General features: G+C 38.6%; 1 long non-coding RNA gene across 1 annotated transcript in view; it reads left to right on the top strand.

Annotated features, from left to right (window-relative positions):
• Positions 1-23,403, top strand: part of LOC117086107 — a 114,309-nt gene that overhangs the window by 27,188 nt on the left and 63,718 nt on the right. The window lies entirely within an intron of this gene.

Consider the following 23,403-nt stretch of genomic DNA (forward strand, 5'->3'; position numbering starts at 1 on the left):
GTGCTTACCATTTCTTCAGGCACCATGTGAAAGGCTTTGCATCTATTTCATTCTAATACTTGGAAATCAATATTTTTATTATCCTCATTTCACAGATGAGAAAACTTCAGCTCATAGAGGTAACTGGCCCAGGGTCACCATGGCTAAGATTTGGTAGACTGAATTTAAAGACAAGCCCCTCCATTTTAGAAATTAAATGAGATAATGCTTATAAAAGTGCACTGTAAAGGTCTATATCTATAAAGGCCTATAGAAATATATGAGATTAATACTGGTTCTAGAATTATTTTACAGAACCAAATTAGAGTCCACCTTCTACCTTCATCTTCTTGGCTTGGCCTTCCTGGTCAGCGCCCTTTCCAGGCCACAGTGAACTTCATGACCTCCGAGTCTCTTGTACTGCTCTTCCTGACAATGCTAGGCCATAGGCATCTCTGGCTACAGGATCTTAGAGATCATGTTGTACTTGAGTCTTTGACGTTACTGGTATTAATATATCACTGGTCTGGGCCTGACCCCCACACTGGGGAGAAATGCTTCTTCCTGAATCTTTGGTAAAGAAGCATCGCAAATGTTTGCTTTTTCGTTTCCTATCATAGGAAAATGCAGCCTCGTTGTTTCTAGGATCAAAATAACTGGATTATACCTCCCACAGATTCCCAATGGCTGCTGTTTCTTTTTTGAGTAAGAACTTCCACTCCCAATGACCATCTCAGATTGAAAACTGCTGCCCAGCATGGAACATGCTGCCCTGGGCCTAATCTCTGACACTCCGGTGGTAGGAAGTACCATGCTGATGGGGTATTCTCAGGGATGCTTGAAAAGTTCAGGATTTGTGAATATTTATTTCATTTCTAGACTGGCCCTTTAATACAAAATGTCCATTTCCTTTGGTGTACTTGTTCTACGCAAGAAAAAAAAAATCCTCAGCTTCAGGTTTCTTCTTGGCTACTTCCTGTTTCTTTCCGATGGTCAAGTCTAGTCATCCTTGCTCTGGTGTATGACTCAGTCTAAGAGTATCTCTGTGTTATCCAAGTTTATCCAGCTTATAAACATAAATTACTTTTTTTTAATTACATTTTACAGAGACCATCCCAAACTTTTTGTATGGTTTTCTGTTTAAGCTCAGAGCCAAAGTGTTTGCAGTCAACCTTCGTGCTTTTGATTCTATTTTTAGTCCTTTGTGACTTCTATCTATGAAAACCTCTTATTATACCAATTTTTTTACAAGCCATCATCCACATAAGTCTCTGACACAAAAGAATCTTTCTGCCTGCCACGGCCAATTCCTGTTGCAACACCGTCTTGAAAGGACTCCATCAGCTCTACACCCTCACCATTTCCTTTCGAATCCCACCTGCTCCAAGTGTTTTCTCCTTGCTTAGACTTGATACATTTGCTTCTCAGATAAAGGATGGTGGTGAGCACACAGCTGGAACCAAGGAAGAAAACAGGGCCTCCGGGATGATAGCATTACTTTTCTCTAATCAATAATTCATTTTTAACTAGAATGTTTGTGGAAATTGAGACTTGGCCTTAAGTAGTTTTTCACAAGCAAAAGAAAATGAGAGAAGTCTAAAACAAAATACAATTTGGGACATGGACCAAACGAAATGAAAACATCTTGCAGGGCGATAAAGACGGTGTAAACTTATTTATGATTCAATAGGATTGCTTTTGCAAAAAACAAGGGCATGGCTCATGTTTTGTTTTGAAATGTATCTGTATTACATAAACACAGTAATTATGGCCTTTGACTTGTCCTTGTATGAATGGAAGTACCCTAAAATCTTACATAATTTGAATCCTGCAGTTTAAGGAAGGCAAAGGCAATAAGGCACTTTATCACAGCAAATAAAACGCCTCACAAAGGAGACTATTGCCTAGTCACATGTGGACAGGTTTCGTCTTCCTATGGAGAAATTTACCAGGATAAGGAATTTCAGGAATGACTAACTGGCTTCAAATGTCCTAAGTGCCCATAAAGGAGAATAATGCACTGTCTCCCACCCCTCAAATTCATCTTTTCTTCCCTGCCAGCCTACTTCCTGCTTTTTCTACTCTCTTTCCCGTGTCTTTCCTTTATTCTTTTCATGCTCACAGGGGCTCATGTTTACTTGCTAAGCTTCAGCCTTTTCCACGTTCCTCCCTTGATAGGTGAACATCCCAGCAGACCCCCTGGGTCATTCCCAGGTGAATGCACCAGACTTCCACAGCTTCACCCTGTGCCCTGTGTCATCAGGACTAAAGCTGATCTGATCTCAGAAGTCTGACAGCCCCAACGTCTGAGGAACTTGCTTTAAGTTCCTCCTGTTCAAACCCATCTCAGCTGGATCCGCAAACCTCCCCTGGCCATCTTGGCTGTGGAGGTTTATTCCCTTCACATATCCCTAACACACACATACACACACACACACACACACACTATATTATTACATATTATATCATTATATATATAATATTATTACTGTTATTATTTATATTACTACAACTATTATTATCTATTATATATAATACATATAATAGTAATATAAATATATATAATGTAATATAGTAATAATATACATAATAGTAATAATAATAGTAACAATATAAATATATATAATGACATAATACATAAGAAAATAATATTGCATTGTTATCATATAATATTACATTACAATTAGAAGGCCTTACTAGGCATTGGCAAGTTTTCTCTTTGTTCTTCTGTCTCTTTCTTTGTGTCTGACTTTCAAGAGCCCACACCTGCCCCTTGACTCATATAAAATATCTGCTAGGAAGTAGTATCGTCACTTTAGAGTAAATTAAAAAAATTTTTTTTGGGCTGGTCATGGTGGCTCATGCCTGTAATCTCAGCACTTCAAGAGGCAGAGGTGGGCGGATCACGAGGTCAGGAGATCGAGACCATCCTGGCAAACACGGTGAAACCCCATCTCTACTAAAAATACAAAAAAGTTAGCCAGGTGTGGTGACGGGCACCTGTAGTACCAGCTACTTAGGAGGCTGAGGCAGGAGAATGGTGTGAACCCATGTGGCAGAACTTGCAGTGAGCCGAGATCACGCCACTGCACTCCAGCCTGGTGGACAGAGCAAGACTCCGTCTCAAAAAAAAAAAAAAAAAAAAAAAAATCTGTGAATATAGAGAGGAATCAGAGCTTGAAGTTCAGGAAACGCTTACAATCTGAGAATGTAGTCCAAATGGGAATGGGGAGGTAGAAAAACAGGGGAAGGGGGACTTGGCTTGAGGTTCCCCTTCCCTTACTCCCACGCTTCTTTTCCTTTTCCCAGAGTTCTCCTCCATTATAGCTATTACTCCAACATACAGCTTTTAGAGAGTCACCACCTCCTCCCGTCAATGCAGTGCAGACTCTGCCCAGCCCCCCAACTCACCCTCCCAACAAAATTAAAGTTCTATAAATCAAATGTAAACTGATTTGCACAGAAGGGGAGAATAATTTAAGAAATGAATTTATTATGCTTCTACTGGCATTTCTACCTTTAAGGATAAAGATTTCTTTAATGACGGCTTCTTGAGAAAGTATTTGGTAAGACCAGCTCCTGTTTATGAAAAAGAAGGTTAATAGATCACAAAGACCAATATTCTCTTCTGATGGCCATAAGAATGGCAGGACATGTTATTTGAGTGACACAAAATGAAAATAAAAAATTGAATGTGGAGGTAGACACATCCATCGTAGTAGTTTGTTAAGCGTTTTTCCTTATTGTAGGTGTGCTGGAGTTCAGGCTAGAGTGTGTTCTACATACATGCACTCATGGACTTGAATGTCATTTCTTATTGTTGCCATTGATCACTGGCCATGGGTTCTCTCTGTAGGACCACCAGTTTGGAGAATTTAGTTTGGGGAAGGAAATTGTGGTATTTTCTTGCAGGGTGAAAAAGATCTTACATGAAAAGATTATATGTTCTAAGTTTTAACTAGTCTTTACTAGGGGTGACATGCTTCTGACAGTTTGGATGGCTTTTAAGAACTTTTGCAAGGCTGCTATAAATATATTTTCAGTCATATTCATCATGAATATTCCTATACCCAGAAATAAGTTTGAAACAAAGAAAAGTATTTTGTCATTAGGTGGCCTCACCAACACTCACTCTTTGCTCTCCTAATCAAGTCTGGTTTGCCTCACACACAGGTCTTATCTGGACTTTCTCTCTATCTTGATTTAGCTGTTGGCTCTGCAGATCCTAATGATAATTGAGATTAATCTTTAGGATATTTAAAATATTGCTGTATATTTAGGAACTGCTAAGAAAACAGCCAATTTACAGCAAGGTCTGCGTACAAGATTTTCTGTCTATATGGCATGTAATTTGCCACCTACTTGTCTCCACAGGAAGTTTTATCTAAAGGCACCATGGTTTATTCCAGTGACACAGGCCTTTTCAAACTCCAATTTGAAAAACGAAGCTCTTTTTTTGAAATACAAAAGCAAAGCAATCAAAACCATAAAATCAATAGCATGTATTTTCTTGCAGTGCTATCATTTAGAAGTGATTGAAAAGATAGTGTTCAAATTGAGGTTATTTGATTTGTTTTCTGCTTAGGATCTTCTGTCAGTCATCACTAGTTTTCTTTTTGGTGTTATTTGGCATTGTTCTACAGTCTACCAAAGCAGAAGCTTATGAGAAAAATAACACTGAAGTTTTAGGAAGATATTTCATTGCATGTATTACAATGTAAAAAAATTATTGTGGAATTACAGATGATGGACCAAGAAAATTAGCAAAATGAAAATAAACAGATGTGTGTTTATGTATGTTTATCTCAGGCAGCAGATTAACGGGCAGGAACATTCCTGAGTAGAGTTTTTGACTCTTAAGAAAGGCTCAGGGTATGGTGTGAAGGCCACAGCCATAGGCAATCTAGCCATGGTAGATCTGAATAAATCATGGATTCTGCCTAAGGCAGTGACCCTGTAGCTCAGCATTACCCAAATATATCTGTACAGCATTAGTCCTCCAAGATGAATGAAGTTTCTATGGTCAAAGATGTTTGAGATGCTGATATGGTTTGCCTGGGCCCCCACCCAAATCTTATCTTGAATTGTAGTTCCCATAGTCCCCACGTGTAGTGGGAGGGACCCAGTGGGAGGTAATTGCATCATGGGGGTGGGTTTTTCCTATACTGTTCTCATGCTGGTGAATAAGTCTCACAAGATCTGATGGTTTTATAAGTGGGAGTTCCCATCCACAAGCTCTCTTGCCTGCTGCCGTGTAAGACATACCTTTGCTCCTCTTTGGCCTTCTGTAATGATTGTCAGGCCTCCCCAGTCATGTGAAACTGTGAGTTCATTAAGTCTCTTTTTCTTTATAAATTACCCAGTCTCAGGTATGTCTTTATTAGCAGTATGAGAACTGACTAATACAGATGCAGATTCACAAACATAGTAGCAATCAGGAGTCATTTACAATATTGCTTAACCCAGTGTTCCTCAAAGTTATTCCCCTAGCTCTCTTTTCCCATCTAGTACCTATTGCTCACCTGTAAAAGTGGAGTACTAGTGATCACACTTTGGGAAATGACAATACCTTTTTACTCCTTGACTCCCTTCTGTGAGTCATAAGAACCATATCAACTACCTAATTTTGTTTATGAAGAGTGTGTTGTTATGGCTGGACAACTTTCTTACAATGATTTCTTTAGACTCTTCTACTCTTGGGAATGTGCTATTTATGTCTAACTGAGAGAAAAAAGAAAAAAAATTTAAGATAACCCCAATGCTCCTAAAGAATTGTGGAATCTTCGTTAAGTCATTGAACTCTCCATTTTGTCTTTTTACCAGTGAAATTAGGATGTCGAACACTAGCTCCTCTCCCTTTTTCAAGGATTCTCCAAGCTGTGATATTCTGCAACCCTGATATAATGTCGCAGGTTCTTCTTTCCCCTCCCCAGCAGCACTCTCACATCCTCACACCCAGTGGGAGTCATTTCCCGATGATCTACAGTCTGGGCAGCCTTCTATTCTCACTGAAATCTTCAATAACTGATTACAGGAGGTCAGTGGGCTCTCATCATGTCTTTGAGGAGCTTCAAGGTAACATTTTCTTGCTGAATTGCTAGTCCTTCACCTGAAAGTTTCAGAGCCACTTCCTTCCCTAAAGGCCACCAACTCAGGTGAAGTGCCACTGGATGGCAACAGTCGCGTATCTTCTAGGCAGGAGCTGGGATGCCCAGTGGTGGGGGGTTATTTCTTTGTCTTCTCTTATATATGATCCCAAATAATTACTTTTCTTTTCCAATTTGATTTCAAATATATTACATACTTACAAGAAATATGGAAAATTACACACATACATATACACACACATACACACGGAAGAAAATAAAAATCACCCATAATAACAGCGAAGAATAACATTGACCCAGGGTCTTTATTTTTCATGTAGCTCTGTCTCTGTCTCTGTCATCAGGAGGAAACTTATTTCTTATTCCTGATGTTTCTTTCCATGTTGGTGAATACTCATTAACCAAAACACTCCTAGCTGCTTACCATAGCCCTTGCTTGACTCCTGGGGAAGTGGAGTGTTATTGGACTGGAGAGTTTGGGAGAGAAACAAGGTATGAACAGCCCCACTCCTACTTCTCTTTGTTTACGGGAGGGTGCTCCTGCCAAGGATGTGTGGTCTCACTTGCTCTCAGCAAGCTAAGTGGGGAAGGTTTAAGGGAGGCCTGTGGAGTGTCCAGGTGGTTAAATCTGGCTGGTTAGGTCCTCTGACCTAGACCTGAACTTCTGTACCCTACCAGATTCCCAGACATGCCTTGCTCTTTGTAAACCCCCTGAGTGAACACAACTCCAGTTCCCTTGTAGCCAGTCTTACCGTGCTTCAAACATACCCAGATCTTCCTGAACCCCCAGCAGTCAATATTACATGGCAACATGATATGTCTGCTATGATGATGTTATTATATTAATACTAATATGTTTCTCTGATTGCTTTCTTCAGCTAAAATTCCTTGAAGTAAAACGTCTAGGTCCAAGGGTATGGACATTTTTAAGGATTTTGATACATATTTCCATATTTGGGCTGATATCCAGAGGATGGAGCAGGCTCACTTAAGCATCAAAGGCATAGAGAGTAGAATCCCTGTTTTGTTTTGAGCAGAAGGGCATCTTAGAAATTATATGAAAATGTCAGCATCAGTCTTTCTTCGGTGGAGTCAACTCAATCATCAAAGACATCAATTTCTAATAATTCAAAATCACTGGGGGAAAACATCACAAAAATAAGAGTATTTTTCTCCTTCCTATTCACCTCACAACCCTCCCAGTGGTCACACTGTTTCACAGGGCTCCAGTTCAGCCAGGTGGAGGCCCGATCTCTGACTGCCTGGGGAAAGATGGTTTTAGAGTTATTGGTGCCGGATACACTCTGAGGAGCAGATTCACTGCTCTCTACTGAGTCTGGCACCAATGCCTTCATGGGGCAGTGCTGTATAGGAATTCTTGTGTGACTCATCAAAAGATTAGGCTCTTAGGATTTCTTCATTTTTCTGAAAGCATTTGCTAAAGGTGTCCTCTGGAATTAGCACACATTGCATGAAAATGCTGTTTGCTGAGTGAGGGGGAAACATGGCTAGAACAGACCCTCTTTGTGCTGGGAGTACTGCCTACTAGCGAGACCACTTTTCTTGGTTTTCTCAGGACAGTCCCAGGTTTAGCACTGACAGTACCAGGCAAACTAGGACAATCAGTTACCCTGCTCCCAAGTAAATGCCAGGCCTGAAATTCCTACCTTCAGGGTACTAACAAGTTAGGCAGTTAGACAGTGGAGATATTGATTTTGGAGGGTCTGTTTAATATGTGATAAAAATAATTTTGGGCTTAGAAATCAGAAGCTCAGGTTCTCTCTTCCCCTTATTATGAGCTCTGAGATCTTGGGAGAGTTAACACTCCTCCCTAACCTGAGTAGTAGACTTGCCCTGCCTGTTTCACAGGACAGCTCCAGGGAGCAAATGTAATATTGTATAAGAAGGCCCTTTGTAAACTGTAAGAAGTGGGTCAGTGTAATGTGATTTTATTGTTCTAAGGTATATATGCATCAATAACACATGAGTCTCAGTTATGGTTTATTCTATTTATTCTGAATTTTGTTTCTCATCCTCACAGTTAGGGGTAAAGAAACACACATGTCATATGCTGTAGACGGTGACTGGGGCAAAATCTGGAGCTATAGTAAGGCTCAAGGAGCTGCTGAGATGTCATCCTTTGAAAAGGCAAGGTCATTACTTTTAGTGCCTATAGGCCCCTCTGCCATCTGTGGGTCTCTTCCCCTTGCTGTCTCACAGGACAAAGAATGAGTTTGAGGTGAAGGTGGCTGAAGATTAATTCTCTTCTGTCAGGCATGGAACAAGCTTTTCCAAAGAGCAATCAGTAAAGGAGTCAAGAATGGCAAAAAGAAGGAGATGCCTTGCCTTTTTTCCTCCTTTTATTTTTTTCCATTTCGTAAGAGCCCAATTTAGTGAAATGGGCCTCTAGCGGGATGTGTTTTAAATGAGACACTCTGTGGAACACAAAACATGATGGACAATGTGAATTGCTTTTTGTGTTGAGTTTTTGGTACCCACATTTGCCTGACTGCAGTTTACTACTTGAGAGAGAGGAATAGAATGGAAAATGCTGTAGGCACTACAGAGGGCCCATTATCTCAAAATAATTCTTCCCTTTTAGAATGTCACTGCAGCAAGGCTGGGGGCAGAGAACAGATGTGGCTCCTAGTCAAGAATACTTAGAACCCAAACCAGAAATTCAACTATGGGAATAGCTGACATCCAGGACGAAAGGCCATCGTTGACTGGTTAGTACTGAGCAATAGTGTCTAGCCCCTCGAAATGCAAATGCTGTTGTTTGCAGCACAAAAGCACCAATTTTCCCTTTAACAGAGCATGTACTATTAAAATAGCATGTCCTGTGTGTAGTTGCCGCACATTCTTTCCATTTTTTTTTTCTCTGTGAGTCAGAGTGCAGATTCTCGACAAGGCTGAAAAGAAAGAAAGCCATCTAATTTACATGGGCACAGAGTACCCACATCTGGATAGAGTTAGAGTGAGCGGGAATTACTTGCAGCATTTAAATATAGGCGTGCAGACCTTCTTTGTTTTGACCATATGAGGCATTCACATGTAATTCCATGAAAGAAAAACCTAAAAGTCTACTTCTTATTAAAAGAGGCTGTTGTTGCTAGTGTGATTCAACCATTACAGGAACTGACCCAAACTTACAGGAATTGACCCAAACTTGGAGGCTGACAATGAGTGGCATGAGGCCACCAGACTCTCACCACCCTTCAGATGGCGAGAATTATACAACATTGTTGAAGGCATGCTAGTACCTACTCATCTATGCCAGGAGGTTGGCAGGATCTGAAATCGTCCCAGTTGGAACTCACAAGCGTTGTAATAAGATGCCAATGCTGGGGAAACTGGGTGGAAATCATTAATGGGATCAGGCCCCACGCGGGATGAGTCTTGTGTGCTTTAACACCATCACGGATAGACCTGTTTCCAGTTCAAATAAGATGTGGGGAAAGAGAATATAAATAGCAGATACCCAGGCCCTAGAAAAGTGAAAATAAATAGCTGATATACAGGAACCAGGAACAACAGGGGAAAGATAAATGACTGTCTTCTAAAACTAGGGCCTCATTAATATCTAATTACTGGCATTTAAGGAAGAACTATATAGATTTCACATCTGAGTTGATACCTTCATTGATGTGTAGATGGCAGTGACATCACTAAAGACCTTAGTGAGGAAACTGGTAGACAATATAGAAGGTTATAATGTTAGAGCGTTAACAAGGCAGAAAGGATGTATCGCTTTATGGACTTGTTCTCAAAATGACCCACAAAGCATTATAACAACACTTAGCTCTATGCTTTTGCTGAGTTCCACCTTCCCATGTCAGATTTCTGTCAGATTGCATCTGGTAGAATTTTAGGCATTTGGGCTTAACTTTCTCTATATGCTTCTCTCAGACCTATGACAGTCTTCTGAAGAAGCATGACAATATTACCGTCTTTGCAGTTAGCTCTACCAGAGTTTCTTTCTGGGAGGGTAGCTATCTTTATTTAGAAACAGTCCTTGATACGTTTTGAGTGATAAAAGTGAGACTCCTAAGGCAGGCGTTGCACAGGCTGAAGGAAAGTGCAGAGAAAGCAAACTTGCTCTGCATTGGATATAAGGTGAAAAATGAGAGTGTGCAATGAAGGAGAAGAAAGAGAGAATGAGAAGAGAATACAATGAGATTGGAAAAGTCTCCAGCACTGTGGCTATTGGGGACTGAAAAGACTTCCAAAAATAGAGATATCTGCTATTCAGTTTGAAGTTTCTTTTATTGCTGTGATGGAAATCTTGTCTCCCCTTAGTCATGGCTTCAGTAAAGTCTACCTCTACAAATGTAAATTGCCTTGAGTGAGTGAATTTTTGGAGACCAAGGAATTGATTGAGTTTCACATTGGGTTTGATGAAATAGTGAATTGGGAGATAATGCGTTAGCTGAAGTAACAGGAATTTGGAGGCAGAGGTATGGTAAGGACTGCTAAGTGATTACCAATATCCCTCCTTTCTTTTCCTGTCATAAAAAAAAAAAACCTGTTATGTTTTATCTGGGAATATTTCTGTCCAGGTAGAGACTGCACTTTTTCTTTTCTTTACTTCTTCTTCTTCTTCTTCTTTTTTTTTTTTTTTTGAGATGGAGTCTCACTCTGTTGCCCAGGCTGGAGTGCAATGGCATGATCTTGAGTCACTACAACCTCTGCCTCCCAGGTTCAAGCAATTCTCATACCTCAGCCTCCCAAGTAGCTGGGATTACAGGTGCCCGCCACCGTGCCTGACAAATTTTTGCATTTTTAGTAGAAACAAGTTTCACCATGTTGGCCAGGCTAGTCTCGAACTCCTGACCTCAGGCGATCCACCCACCTTGGACTCCCAAAGTGTTGGGATTATAGGCATGAGACCCTGCGCCCAGCCAAGCCTGCATTTTCAAGCCTTTTTAAAAGTACGTGTCAACATGTAACTTCAGATGGTTAATACATGTGGAGAAATGATACATATTTCTTTTAGGCTGTGACTTTAAAGGAAACGAGCAAACATTTCCCTTCCATTTTCCCATTTTTGCTGGCTAGTAAATAATGAAAGAGCTGGAGCAGACACCTTGGACCCAAATACGGGAGGCACATGTTGAGGATGATAGAGCCATTTTACTAATTCTTGCTTGCCAACATCTGGACTGTTATATGAGAGAAAAATGAAATTTTAGATGCCATAAGTTGCAAAAGCACTATTATTTTATGTAACTTCAAGAAGAAAAACATACATACCCAGTTACACTATGACGTAATGCTTGAATGCCGTTGATTATAAAACACATTTCCATTTCAGAATTGTTTACAAGTGAAAATTTTGTATTTTAAAACAATACATTTCTTGTTTAAGCCACTGCACCTGGGATTCATTGTTAGTGGTGTATGCTATATTCCACCTAACATAGAATTTGCTATCAGAAGTGGGGTACTGTCATAACACAACCCAAAATAAGTGGATTAGTGGTTGGGCAGCAGGAGGCAAAGAAAAAAAGTGCAGGCTGAGAATCTGGTGACTCCTGTTATATCCTGACAAAATATTCAGAAAAATGTTCTTTAATAAAACTTTGGAAGACAGACTGCATGATGCTAAATCAAGAAACTTTAGTGAAACTGGTTGGAAAAGTCAGAATGTTGATGTAGTCTAGAAATTTCTTATCACTTTTAGATTGATGACATCAGTCCAGTTATAAAAGGTGACTCATATTCTAAAGGGGCAGCTTTAGCAAATGATAATGCTTTAGCCAAGTCTTTCCCATCACTTGCCAGCAAGACTTCCGATCCAAATGGTGAGAGCTAATCCAGAAGCAAAAATCAGATTAAGGATGCTGGCTTCAACCAAATCTATTTTTTCAGGTGGTCTCAAAGAAGCTATAATTAATGAGAAAATGAGAAAGAGAGAGCAAGAGTGAGAGAAAGAGAAACAGAGAGAGAGAGAGTTGGAGCACAAAGACCAGTACTACATGTAAGATCAGTTTTGTTTTGTTGTTGTTGTTGTTGTTGTTTTTTAAAAACCCTGTTTGGATGAACTCTTTGGCTGCAGTTAAATATATATGGAACCAATTGAACCAAATAGCCATAAGCATAAAAATATTTTTGAGAATGTAATTGCCAAAAACCCACAAGTCTGGTCTCCAAAAGCCTCTTATTCTTCCATCCCTCAAACAACCCCAACGGTATTAGTCCATTTTCATACTGCTATGAAGAAAAACCCAAGACTGGGTAATTTATAAAGAAAAAGGGGTTTAATGGACTCACAGTTCCACATGGCTACAGAGGCCTCACAATCATGGCAGATGGCAAAGGAGGAGCAAAGGCACGTCTTATATGGTGGCAGGCAAGAGCGTATGTGCAAGGGAACTGCCCTTTTATAAAACCATTGGATCTCATGAGACTTATTCACTATCACAAGAACAACACAGGAAAACCTGTCCCCATGATTCAATTATCTCCCACTGGGTCCCTCTCATGACACATGGGGATTATGGGAGCTACAATTGAAGATGAGGTTTGGGTAGGGACACAGCCAAACCACATCACCAACCCTCCAAATATACCCCAAGCAAGAAATAAGTTACAATAGTGGTACAGCTCTCAAGTCGCGCTTGGTCTTCAATACTCACTTTATATGTGAAAAGTGAGAATAACGGAGAAGGAAAAACTTCTAAGTAGGCAGAAGCAGGATCAAATTAAGGAAATTTATCCATTTAGGGAAGGGAGAATTTGGTAATTGACAAATGACTGCAGTGTTCTTCCCTTTTTCTTTACCTAATGGGAGTTTTAAATTGCAGTTCATTTGTTTCTACTCCATCATTGTAGACTCTGTGTGTATGTGTGTGTGTGTGTATGTGGGAGTGGAAGATAACTCTCCACTAGACCAAGAGGAACCCTATTTAGACTTGATGGAAAAGACTACTCCTCATGGAAGAGCCCAGACTTGGAGCTACATGCAGTAACTTGATGGAATGTTGGGCTGAATTCCTCAGGAATGGGAAAAGTATGTTCCGTTTGTAGGGGAAAAAAGGTGTGAATGGATATCTGAGTGGCTAGGGACAGGATCCGATAGAGACTGCTGATTGTCCTCCAGCATCCATTTTTTCTTTCCTTTATGCATAGAATTTCCTTTTTGTGGTTCGATCTATGTCAGCCCAGGTAATGACTCCCATTCCAAGTCTTTTGCAGCTAGCTGTGCAGTGAGATGAGTTCTTGGCAATGGGGTATGAGCAGAAATAATGAGTACATTTCTGCACTATGCCTTTTTTAAAATTATACTTTATGTTCTAGGGTACATGTGCACAAGGTGCAGGTTTGTTACATATGTATACATGTGCCATGTTGGTGTGCAGCACCCATTAACTCATCATTTACATTAGGTATATCTCCTAATGCTATCCCTCCCCGCTCCTCCCACCCCACAACAGGCCCTGGTGTGTGATGTTCCCCTTTCTGTGTCCAAGTGGTCTCATTGTTCAATTCCCACCTATGAGTGAGAACATGCAGTGTTTGGTTTTCTGTTCTTGTGATAGTTTGCTGAGAATGATGGTTTCCAGCTGCATCCATGTCCCTACAAAGGACATGAACTCATCCCTTTTTATGGCTGCATAGTATTCCATGGTGTATATGTGCCACATTTTCTTAATCCAGTCTGTCATTGATGGACATGTGGGTTCGTTCCAAGTCTTTGCTATTGTGAATAGTGCTGTAATAAACATACATGTACATGTGTCTTTATAGCAGCGTGATTTATAATCCTTTGGGTATATACCTCGTAATGGGATGGCTGGGTCAAATGGTATTTCTAGTTCTAGATCCTTGAGGAATCGCCACACTGTCTTCCACAATGGTTGAACTAGTTTACAGTCCCACCAACAGTGTAAAAGTGTTCCTATTTCTCCACATCTTCTCCAGCACCTGTTGTTCCCTGATATTTTAATGATCACCATTCTAATTGGTATGAGATGGTATCTCATTGTGGTTTTGATTTGCATTTCTCTGATGGCTAGTGATGATGAGAATTTTTTCATGTGTCTGTTGGCTGCATAAATTTGAGAAATGTCTGTTCATATCCTTTGCCCACTTTTCGATGGGGTTGTTTGTTTTTTTCCTGTAAATTTGGTTGAGTTGTTTGCAGGTTCTGGACATTAGCCCTTTGTCAGATGAGTAGATTGCAAAAATTTTCTCCCATTCTGTAGGTTGCCTGTTCACTCTGATGGTAGTTTCTTTTGCTATGCAGAAGCTCTTTAGTTTAATTAGATCCCATTTGTCAATTTTGGCTTTTGTTGCCATTGCTTTCGGTGTTTTAGACATGAAGTCCTTGCCCATGCCTATGTCCTGAATGGTATTGCCTGGGTTTTCTTCTAGGGTTCTTGTGGTTTTACTTCTAACATTTAAGACTCTAATCCATCTTGAATTAATTTTTATATGAGGTGTAAGGAAGGGATCCAGTTTCAGCTTTCTACTTATGGCTAGCCAGTTTTCCCAGCACCATTTATTAAATAGGGAATCCTTTCCCCATTTCTTGTTTTTGTCAGGTTTGTCAAAGATCAGATGGTTGTAGATGTGTGGTATTATTTCTGAGGGCTCTGTTCTGTTCCATTGGTCTATATCTCTGTTTTGGTACTAGTACCATGCTGTTTTGGTTACTGTAGCCTTGTAGTATAGTTTGAAGTCAAGTAGGGTGATGCCTCCAGCTTTGTTCTTTTGGCTTAAGAGTGTCTTGGCAATGTGGGCTCTTTTTTGGTTCCATATGAACTTTAAAGCAGTTTTTTCCAATTCTGTGAAGAAAGTCATTGGTAGCTTAATGGGGATGGCATTGAATCTATAAATTACCTTGGGCAGTATGGCCATTTTCATGATATTGATTCTTCCTATCCATGAGCATGGAATATTCTCCCATTTGTTTGTGTCCTCTTTTATTTCATTGAGCAGTGGTTTGTAGTTCTCCTTGAAGAGGTCCTTCACATCCCTTGTAAGTTGGATTCCTAGGTATTTTATTCTCTTTGAAGCAATAGTGAATGGGAGTTCACTCATGATTTGGCTCTCTGTTAGTCTGTTACTAGTGTATAAGAATGTTTGTGATTTTTGCACATTGATTTTGTATCCTGAGATTTTGCCGAAGTTGTTTATCAGCTTAAGGAGATTTTGGGCTGAGATGATGGCGTTTTCTAAATATACAATCATGTCATCTGCAAACAGGGACATTTTGACTTTCTCTTTTCCCAATTGAATATCCTTTATTTCTTTCTCTTGCCTTATTGCCCTGGCTAGAACTTCCAACACTATGTTGAATAGGAGTGGTGAGAGAGGGCATCCCTGTCTTGTGCCAGTTTTCAAGGGGAATGCTTCCAGTTTTTGCCCATTCAGTATGATATTGGCTGTGGGTTTGTCATAAATAGCGCTTATTATTTTGAGATATGATCCATCGATACCAAATTTATTGAGAGTTTTTAGCATGAAGGGCTGTTGAATTTTGTCAAAGGCCTTTTCTGCATCTATTGAGATAATCATGTGGTTTGTGTCTTTGGTTCTGTTTATATGATAGATTACATTTATTGATTTGCATATGTTGAATCAGCCTTGCATCCCAGGGATGAAGTCCACTTGATCATGGTGGATAAGCTTTCTGATGTGCTGCTGGATTCAGTTTGCCAGTATTTTATTGAGGATTTTTGCATCGATGTTCATCAGGGATATTGGTCTAAAATTCCCTTTTGTTGTTGTGTCTCTGCCACGCTTTGGTATCAGGATGATGTTGGCCTCATAAAATGAGTTAGGGAGGACTCTCTCTTTTTCTATTGATTGGAATAATTTCAGAAGGAATGGTACCAGCTCTTCCTTGTACCTCTGGTAGAATTTGTCTGTGAATCCGTCTGATCCTGGACTTTTTTTGGTTGGTAGGCTATTAATTATTGCCTCAATATTGTCACAGCAGCCTCTGCCCCAAAATCTGGCCAGGAGGCAATGTGAATCTCACTCTGTCCAAAGATGTGGGTAATTTCTACATGTTTGTTCAGTGTTATCAGACTCCTTTCTGATATTATTGCTTAAAGCCAATACTTAACTACTGGCATAGAGAGGAAGAGAGGCCAAAACACATATTTTTCCCCCAACAGAAAATTTAAGAGTTTTTAAACAGAGAGATGCAAAAGATATTTCAAAATTTGTCAGTCACTGGACTAAACTGAGAAAGTTATGTTGTGGGTTTCTTGAGAGGTCTCATACAAAATAACAATGGACATGTGTTAGGATTCTTGGAGCAATCTTTCTGTGTGAGTCACCTGGATGCTCTACTAGATGCATGCAAATAGGAAAATGTAGCTTTCTTTGCTGGCTCCAGCCAGGCTCGGTCAGAGGCATTCATAAGGGCAACTGATGCAGGCTGAGAACATGGGCATTGAATAAAAGCTGAGCCAATTTCTTATATCCTCATTTACTCACAGAAACATGGATATTTTAAATCCAGACAAGCCTTGACCAATCACCTAGTTCTCATTTTACATTCATGGAAAACTGCAGTGACTTGACTATTAGAGACAGCAGTAGACTGGAACGTGGTCTCCTGATATCCAGATCATTGTTCTTTATTTTATTATTGTTAAATTTTTAGTTGACACGTAATCATTGTACATATTTGTGGGATACAGAGTATTGTTCAATACATGTATATAATCAGGGTAATTTACATATCTGTAACTTCAAATATTTATCATTTTTTTGTGTTGGGAACATTCAAGATCCTCTCTTCTGGCTATTTGAAAAAATACAAGGAATTATTGTTAACTATTGTCACCCTGCAGTGCTATAGAAAACTGGAACTCATTTCTCTTATCTAGTTGTAATTTCATGTCTATTAACCAGCTTCTCTGTATCTTCCCTTCCCCCACCCTTCCCATCATCTAATGACCACAATTCTACTCTCTACTTCTATGTGCTTAACTTCTTATAAGTGATTCTATGTCTGACTTATTTTATTTAACATAATATCCTCCAGACTCAGCCATATTGTGGTGAATGTCAGGTTTTCATTCTTTTTTATATCCGATATCTGATAGTATTCTACTGTGTATACAGAAAAGGCACACTACCTTTTCTTTATCCATTCATCTGTTGACAGGTGAATGGGTTGATTCCATATCTTGGCTACTGTAAATAATATGGCAATAAACATGAGGGTTCATATCTCTTCGATACATTGATTTCCTTTCTTTTGGATAAATACCCAGTAGTGGAATTGTTGAATAATACAGTAGTTCTGTTTTTAGTTTGTTGAGGGACGTCCATACTGTTTTCCACAGTGGCTGTACTAATTTATATTCCCACCAACAATGTGTAAGAGTTTTCTTTTCTCAGCATCCTTGCCAGCATTTGCTATTTTTTTGTCTTTCTTACAATAAGCACTCTCACTGGGGTAAGATGATATCTCATTGTGGTTTTGATTTGCATTTCCCTGATGATTAGTGATGTTAAACACTTTTTTTTTCAAATACTTGTTGGTCATTCGTATGTTTTCATTTGAGAAAGGTCTATTCAGATCCTTTTCCCATTTTTAGACTGGATTATTTGTATTTTTTTTTTTACTGTTGTTTGAATTTCTTATATATTCTAGATATTAGTCTCTTGTCAGATAAATAGATTGCAAATATTTTCTCTTATTCTATAGGTCGTCTCTTCAGTCTGTTGATTGCTTCCTTGCCTATGCAGAAACCTTTTAGAGTGATATAGTCTCATTTATCTATTTTTGTTTTTGTTGCCTGTGCTTTTGAAATCTCACTCATAAAATCTTTATCCAGATTAATGTCCTGAAGCATGTCTCCTATGTTTTCTTCTAAGAGTTTAATAGTTTGGGGTCTTACATTTAGATCTTTTGTGCATTTTGAGTGGATTTTTGTATATGGTGAGGGATAGAAATCTAATTTCATTGATATCCAGTTTTTCCATCACCATTTATTGAAGAAGCTGTCCTTTCTTCAATGCATTTTCTTGGTGCCTTTGTTAAAAAGCAGTTGGCTGTGAATGCATTGACTTATTTCTGGGTTCTCTATTCTGCTTCTTTGGTCTACATGTCTGTTTCTGTACAATTACCATACTATTTGGTTACTATAGCCTTGTAGTATGTTTTAAAGTCAGGTAATGTGATGTCTCCAGCTTTGTTCTTTTTGCTCAGTATTGCTTTGGCTATTCACGATTAATGGTTTCATACACATTTTAGGAGTTTCTTTTTTCTGTTTCTGTGAAGAATGCCATTGGTATTTTGATAAAGACTGCATTGAATTTGCAGATATCTTTGGATAGCATGATCATTTTAGGAATATTAATTATTCCAATCCATGAACATCAGATATTTTTCTGTTTGCTTGTGCCCTCTACAAGTTCAGTGGTTGTTTTTTTAGATTCCTTTTATGCAAAAAAGTTCCATCAAAGCCAATTTTAAAAAGCTAGTGAAAACTAATTATTCTTGCTGCACTTTATACAAATAATCAGGCCAAGTATATAAACCAAATTGGTCTTTTTAAAAAAAAAGTTATTTCCATAGGTTTTGGGGGAAACAGGTGGTATTCGGTTACATGAATAAGTTCTTTAGTGGTGATTTGTGAGATTTTGGTATACCCATCACTTAAGCAATATACACTGAACCCAGCTTGAATTTCAGTATTTTGTAGTTTTCATTGTAGAGATCTTTGACCTCATCAGATAAATTTATTCCTTGGTATTTTTTTTTTTTTTTGGAGTGGTTGTAAATGGGATTACTTTGTTAACTTCTTTTTCAGCTAGTTCATTATTGGTGTATAGAAACATTACCAATTTTTGTAAGTTGATTTTGTATCTTGCAACTTTACTGAATTTGTTAGTTTTAAGAGGGTTTTTGGTGGAGTCTTTAGATTTTTTTTAATATGTAAGATTACATCATCTGCAAAGAGAGACAATTTGACTTCTTTTCCAATTTGAATGCTCTTCATGTTTTTTCTTTAGCCAGAATAGATTGATCTGGCTAGAACTTCCAGTACTATATTAGATAAGAGCAGTGAAAGTTCTTGTTCCAGATCTTAGATGTCTTGTTCCAGATCTTAGATGAAAGCTTTCGATGTTTCCCCATTCAGTATAATGTTAGCTGTGGGTTTGTCATATATGGTCTTTATTGTGTGAGGTATATTCCTTCTATACCAATTTGTTGAAAGTTTTTATCATGAAGAGATGTTGAATTTTATCACAGGCTTTTTCAACATCTATTGAGATGATCATATGTTTTTTGTTCTTCGTTTTCAGATGTGATGTATCGCAATTGATTGATTTGTATATGTTGAGCCATCCTTGCATTCCTGAGTTACATCTCACCTGATTATGGTGTGTTAGCTTTTTGATATACTGCTGAATTTGGTTTGCTAGTATTTTGTTGAGGATTTTTTGCAGCTATGTTCATCAGGCATAATGGTCTGTTTTGTGTATTCGTTGTTGTATCCTTTTCTGATTTTGGTATAAAGGTGATGCTGGCTTGTAAAATGAATTAGAAAGAATTCTCTCCTCTTAAATTTTTTGGAATAGTTTGGAAATAATTGATGTTAGTTCTTCTTTAAAAGTTTGCTAGAATTCAAAAGTAAGGCCATTCTGTTGTGGACTTTTCTTTGTTGGGATACTTCTTATTCCTGATTCAATCTTGGTACTTGTTATTGGCCTGTTCAGGTATTCTATTTCTTCCTAGCTCAATTTTGGTAGATTATATGTGACCAGATATTTATTCATTTTCTCTAGGTTTTCTAATTTGTTGGCATATAGTTGTTCAAGTAGCCTTTAATTATCCTTTGATTTACTGTGGTATCAGTTGTAATGTCCCCTTTTTCATTTCTGATTTTATTTATTTGGATCTTCTCTCGTTTTTCTAGTCTAGCTAGTGGTTTGTTGATTTTGTTTGTTTTTTCAAAAAAATGACTTTTTTGTTGATTTATATTTGGGGGGCTCTATTTCATTTAGTTCTGGTCTCATCTCTATTGTTTCCTTCTTTCTCCCAATTTGGGGTTTGGTTTGTTCTTGCATTTCTAGATCCTTAAGTGTACTGTTAGGTTGTTTATTTTAAATCTCTATTTTTTTGATGTAGGCATTTACTGCTATAAAATTTCCTCTTAGTACTGATTTTGCTATAACCTTAGGTTTTGGTATGTTGTGTTTCTATTCTCATTTGTTTCAAGAATTTTAAAATTTCCTTCTTAATTTCTTCATTGACACATTGGTTATGCAGGAAGATATTTGTTAATTTCCATGTATTTATCCTGTTTCCAAAGTTCCTCTTGTTACTGATTTCTAGTTTTAGTCCATTGTGGTCTGAGAAGATACTTTATATAATTTTCATTTTAAAAAGCTTATTGAGACTTGTTTTGTGGCCCATCATATGATCTATCCTGGAGAATGTTCCATATGCTGCTGAAAAGAATGTGTATTCTGTAGCTGTTGGATAAAATATTCTGTAAATGTCTGTTCAGTCCATCTGGTTTACAATGAAGTTTATGTTTAATTTTTTAAAAATTTACTGTCCAGATGTTTTCAATGCTGAAAGTAGTATGTTGAAGTCCCTCACTGCTATTGTATTGGAGTCTATTTCTACCTTTAGATCTAATAATATTTTCTTTATATATGAGTGTGCTCTGGTGTTGGGTGTACACATATTTAGAATTGCTATATATTTTTGCTGAATTGATCCCTTTATCATTGACCTTCTTTGTCTCTTTTTATGTTTTTGATATAAAGCCTATTTTGTCTGATATAAGCATAGCAATTACTACTTGCTTTTGGTTTCTGTTTCTGTGGAATATAATATTCCATCCTGTCACTTTCAGGCTCTGTCTTTACAGGTGAAGTGAGTTTCTTGTAGGCATCATATAGTTAGGGATTTAAACAAAATTCATTCAGCTGGCCTTAGCCTATCCTTTTTTTTTTTTTTTTTTTTTTTTTTTTTGAATGGAGTCTTGCTCTGTTGCCAGGCTGGAGTGCAGTGGCACTGCAACCTCCACTTCCCGGGTTCAAGCCATTCCCCTGCCTCAGCCTCCCAAGTAACTGGGACTACAGGCATGTGCCACCACACCTGACTAATTTTTTTGTATTTTAGTAGAGCCAGGGTTTCACCATGTTGGCCAGGATAGTCTTGATTTCCTGACCTCATGATCCACCTGCCTCAGCCTCCCAAAGTGCTGGGATTACAGGTGTGAGCCACCACACCCGGGCAGCCTATCTTATAGTTAGGGAATTTAATTCATTTACATTCAAGGTTATTATAGATAAGTAAGAATGTGCATCATTTTGTTAATTATTTTCTGGCTGTTTTGCATATCTTTTTTCCTTTATTACTCTTCTAGTGTTTATCTTTGTGGTTTGGTGATTTACTGTGGTAACAATATTTGATTCCTTCCTTTTTCTAATTTCTGTATCTGCTCTACCAGTGAGTTTTATACTTTTGTGTGTTTTTTTTCTGTTTTTATAAGGTAGATATTGTTCTTTCACTTCCAGAAGTAGAATTTTTGTAGGGACAGTCTTTTAAGTGATTAATTCCCTCAGAGTTTGCTTGTCTGGGAAAGACTTTATTTCTCCTTCATTTCTGAGAGATAACTTTGCTAGGAATAGTAGTCTTGTTTTACAGTGTTCTTTCAGCACTTGGAATATATAATTTCATTCTTTCCTGGCCTCTAACGTTTTGCTGAGAAATCTGCTGTCAGTCTGATGGTAATTCCCTTATGTCTGACTTGATGCTTTTCTGTTTTTGTGTTTAGAATTCTCTCTTTGTCTTCATCTTTTGACACCTTAACTATAATGTATCTCAGAGAGGTACTTTGTGGGTTAAACCTATTTGGGGATATTTAAGCTCCCTGTATCTGGATGTCTATATGTCTCACAAGACTTGGGAACTTTTCAGCTATTATTTTATTAGTTATTTTTCTATGACTTTGCCTATCCATTCTGAAACTTCTGTTATGCAAATATTTATGTGTGTAATGGTGTCCTTATGTCCCATAGGGTTTCCTTATTCTTTTGTATTGTCTGCTTCTTTGTTTTTGTCTGACTGGGTTATTTTAAAAACCATCCTTCAAGTTCAGATATTCTTTCTTCTGTTTGAGCTCTTCCATTGTTGAAAAGTTTAATTGTATTTTTTATTTCATTAATTAAATTCTTAAGTTCCAAGATTTCTATCTGGTTCTTTTTAATAATATCTATCTCTGTTGAATTTCTTATTCAGATCATGAATTGTTTTCCTGATTGGGTTGAACTGTCTATTTGTTTTCTTATATCTCACTGAACTTCCTTAAGATCATTATATTTCATTCATTTTCAGGCATTTCATAGATTTCCTTATCTTTGAGGTCTGTTACTGGAAAATTATTGTTTTCCTTTGTAAGTGTTTTATTTCCTTGCTTCTTCATATTTCTTGTGTCCTTATGTTGGTATTTGCGCATCTGGCAGAACAGTCACTTCTTCCAATTCTACAGAGTTGCTTTCACAGGGAAAGACTTTTTCCTGTAGATGTGTTCTATACTGTAGGGTGGGTAGGTTGCTCTGGCTTTGATGCTACATGAGTGCAGCAATCTCCGTATTATTTATTTGGCTGCAAGTGCCTCAGTGGCCTAGGCTGTGGTTGTTTGTGGAGGCTATGGCATGGTTTTGTTGAGGATGTTAACACTGGCTTGGCTGGTCCATGGGCCTTTTGGTAGCACATGTGGGCATGCAGCATCCATGCTGGAGGTGGCAGCGTCATTGAGGGGAGCAGCAGCAAGCCATGGGTGGGCCATTTCTCTGGTCCCCAGGCAGGTGGTTCTTAGGTTCTGAAAGTGCACATTGGCTCCCTGGGTTCTGTGGTCAGCTTTTCTGCTGTGTGGGACTTCCTGTTCCCCAGTGTGTAGGGTGCTACATGAACTTGGGTGCTGGGTTCTCAGCTGTACCTCTGGGTCCAGCTGGTGTCACAATGCTGCAGACCTTTGGATGAATGTGGCAAGATGTCAGTGAGTCCCAGGGATCTGGAAGTGTAAAGGCTATTGGGCCCTCTGTCAGGTTGTACTCTGGTGGTTTCTTTGCTCTCAAAATGCTATTTTGCTGCAGCAGCCTGGTTCCTGGGGAGTGAGGATGACCAAGTGTGAATCTTCTTTCTGGAATAATGCAGCCACACTGGCTCCAGGTAGCTCCCCAGTACAGTATACTGGACTCGGGGCCTGTGAAGCCTGTGAGGACTCTCCTGTAGTTATGATTGTAGGTATCTGTGGTGAGAATGTGGATTTCTGGAGATCTTCTGCTTATCTTTTCCCTGCAATGGGGAATTCCTCTTGACTCT

This window comes from Trachypithecus francoisi, unplaced genomic scaffold (genome assembly GCF_009764315.1).
Source record: "Trachypithecus francoisi isolate TF-2019V2 unplaced genomic scaffold, Tfra_2.0 Contig00586, whole genome shotgun sequence".
NCBI lineage: Eukaryota > Metazoa > Chordata > Mammalia > Primates > Cercopithecidae > Trachypithecus > Trachypithecus francoisi.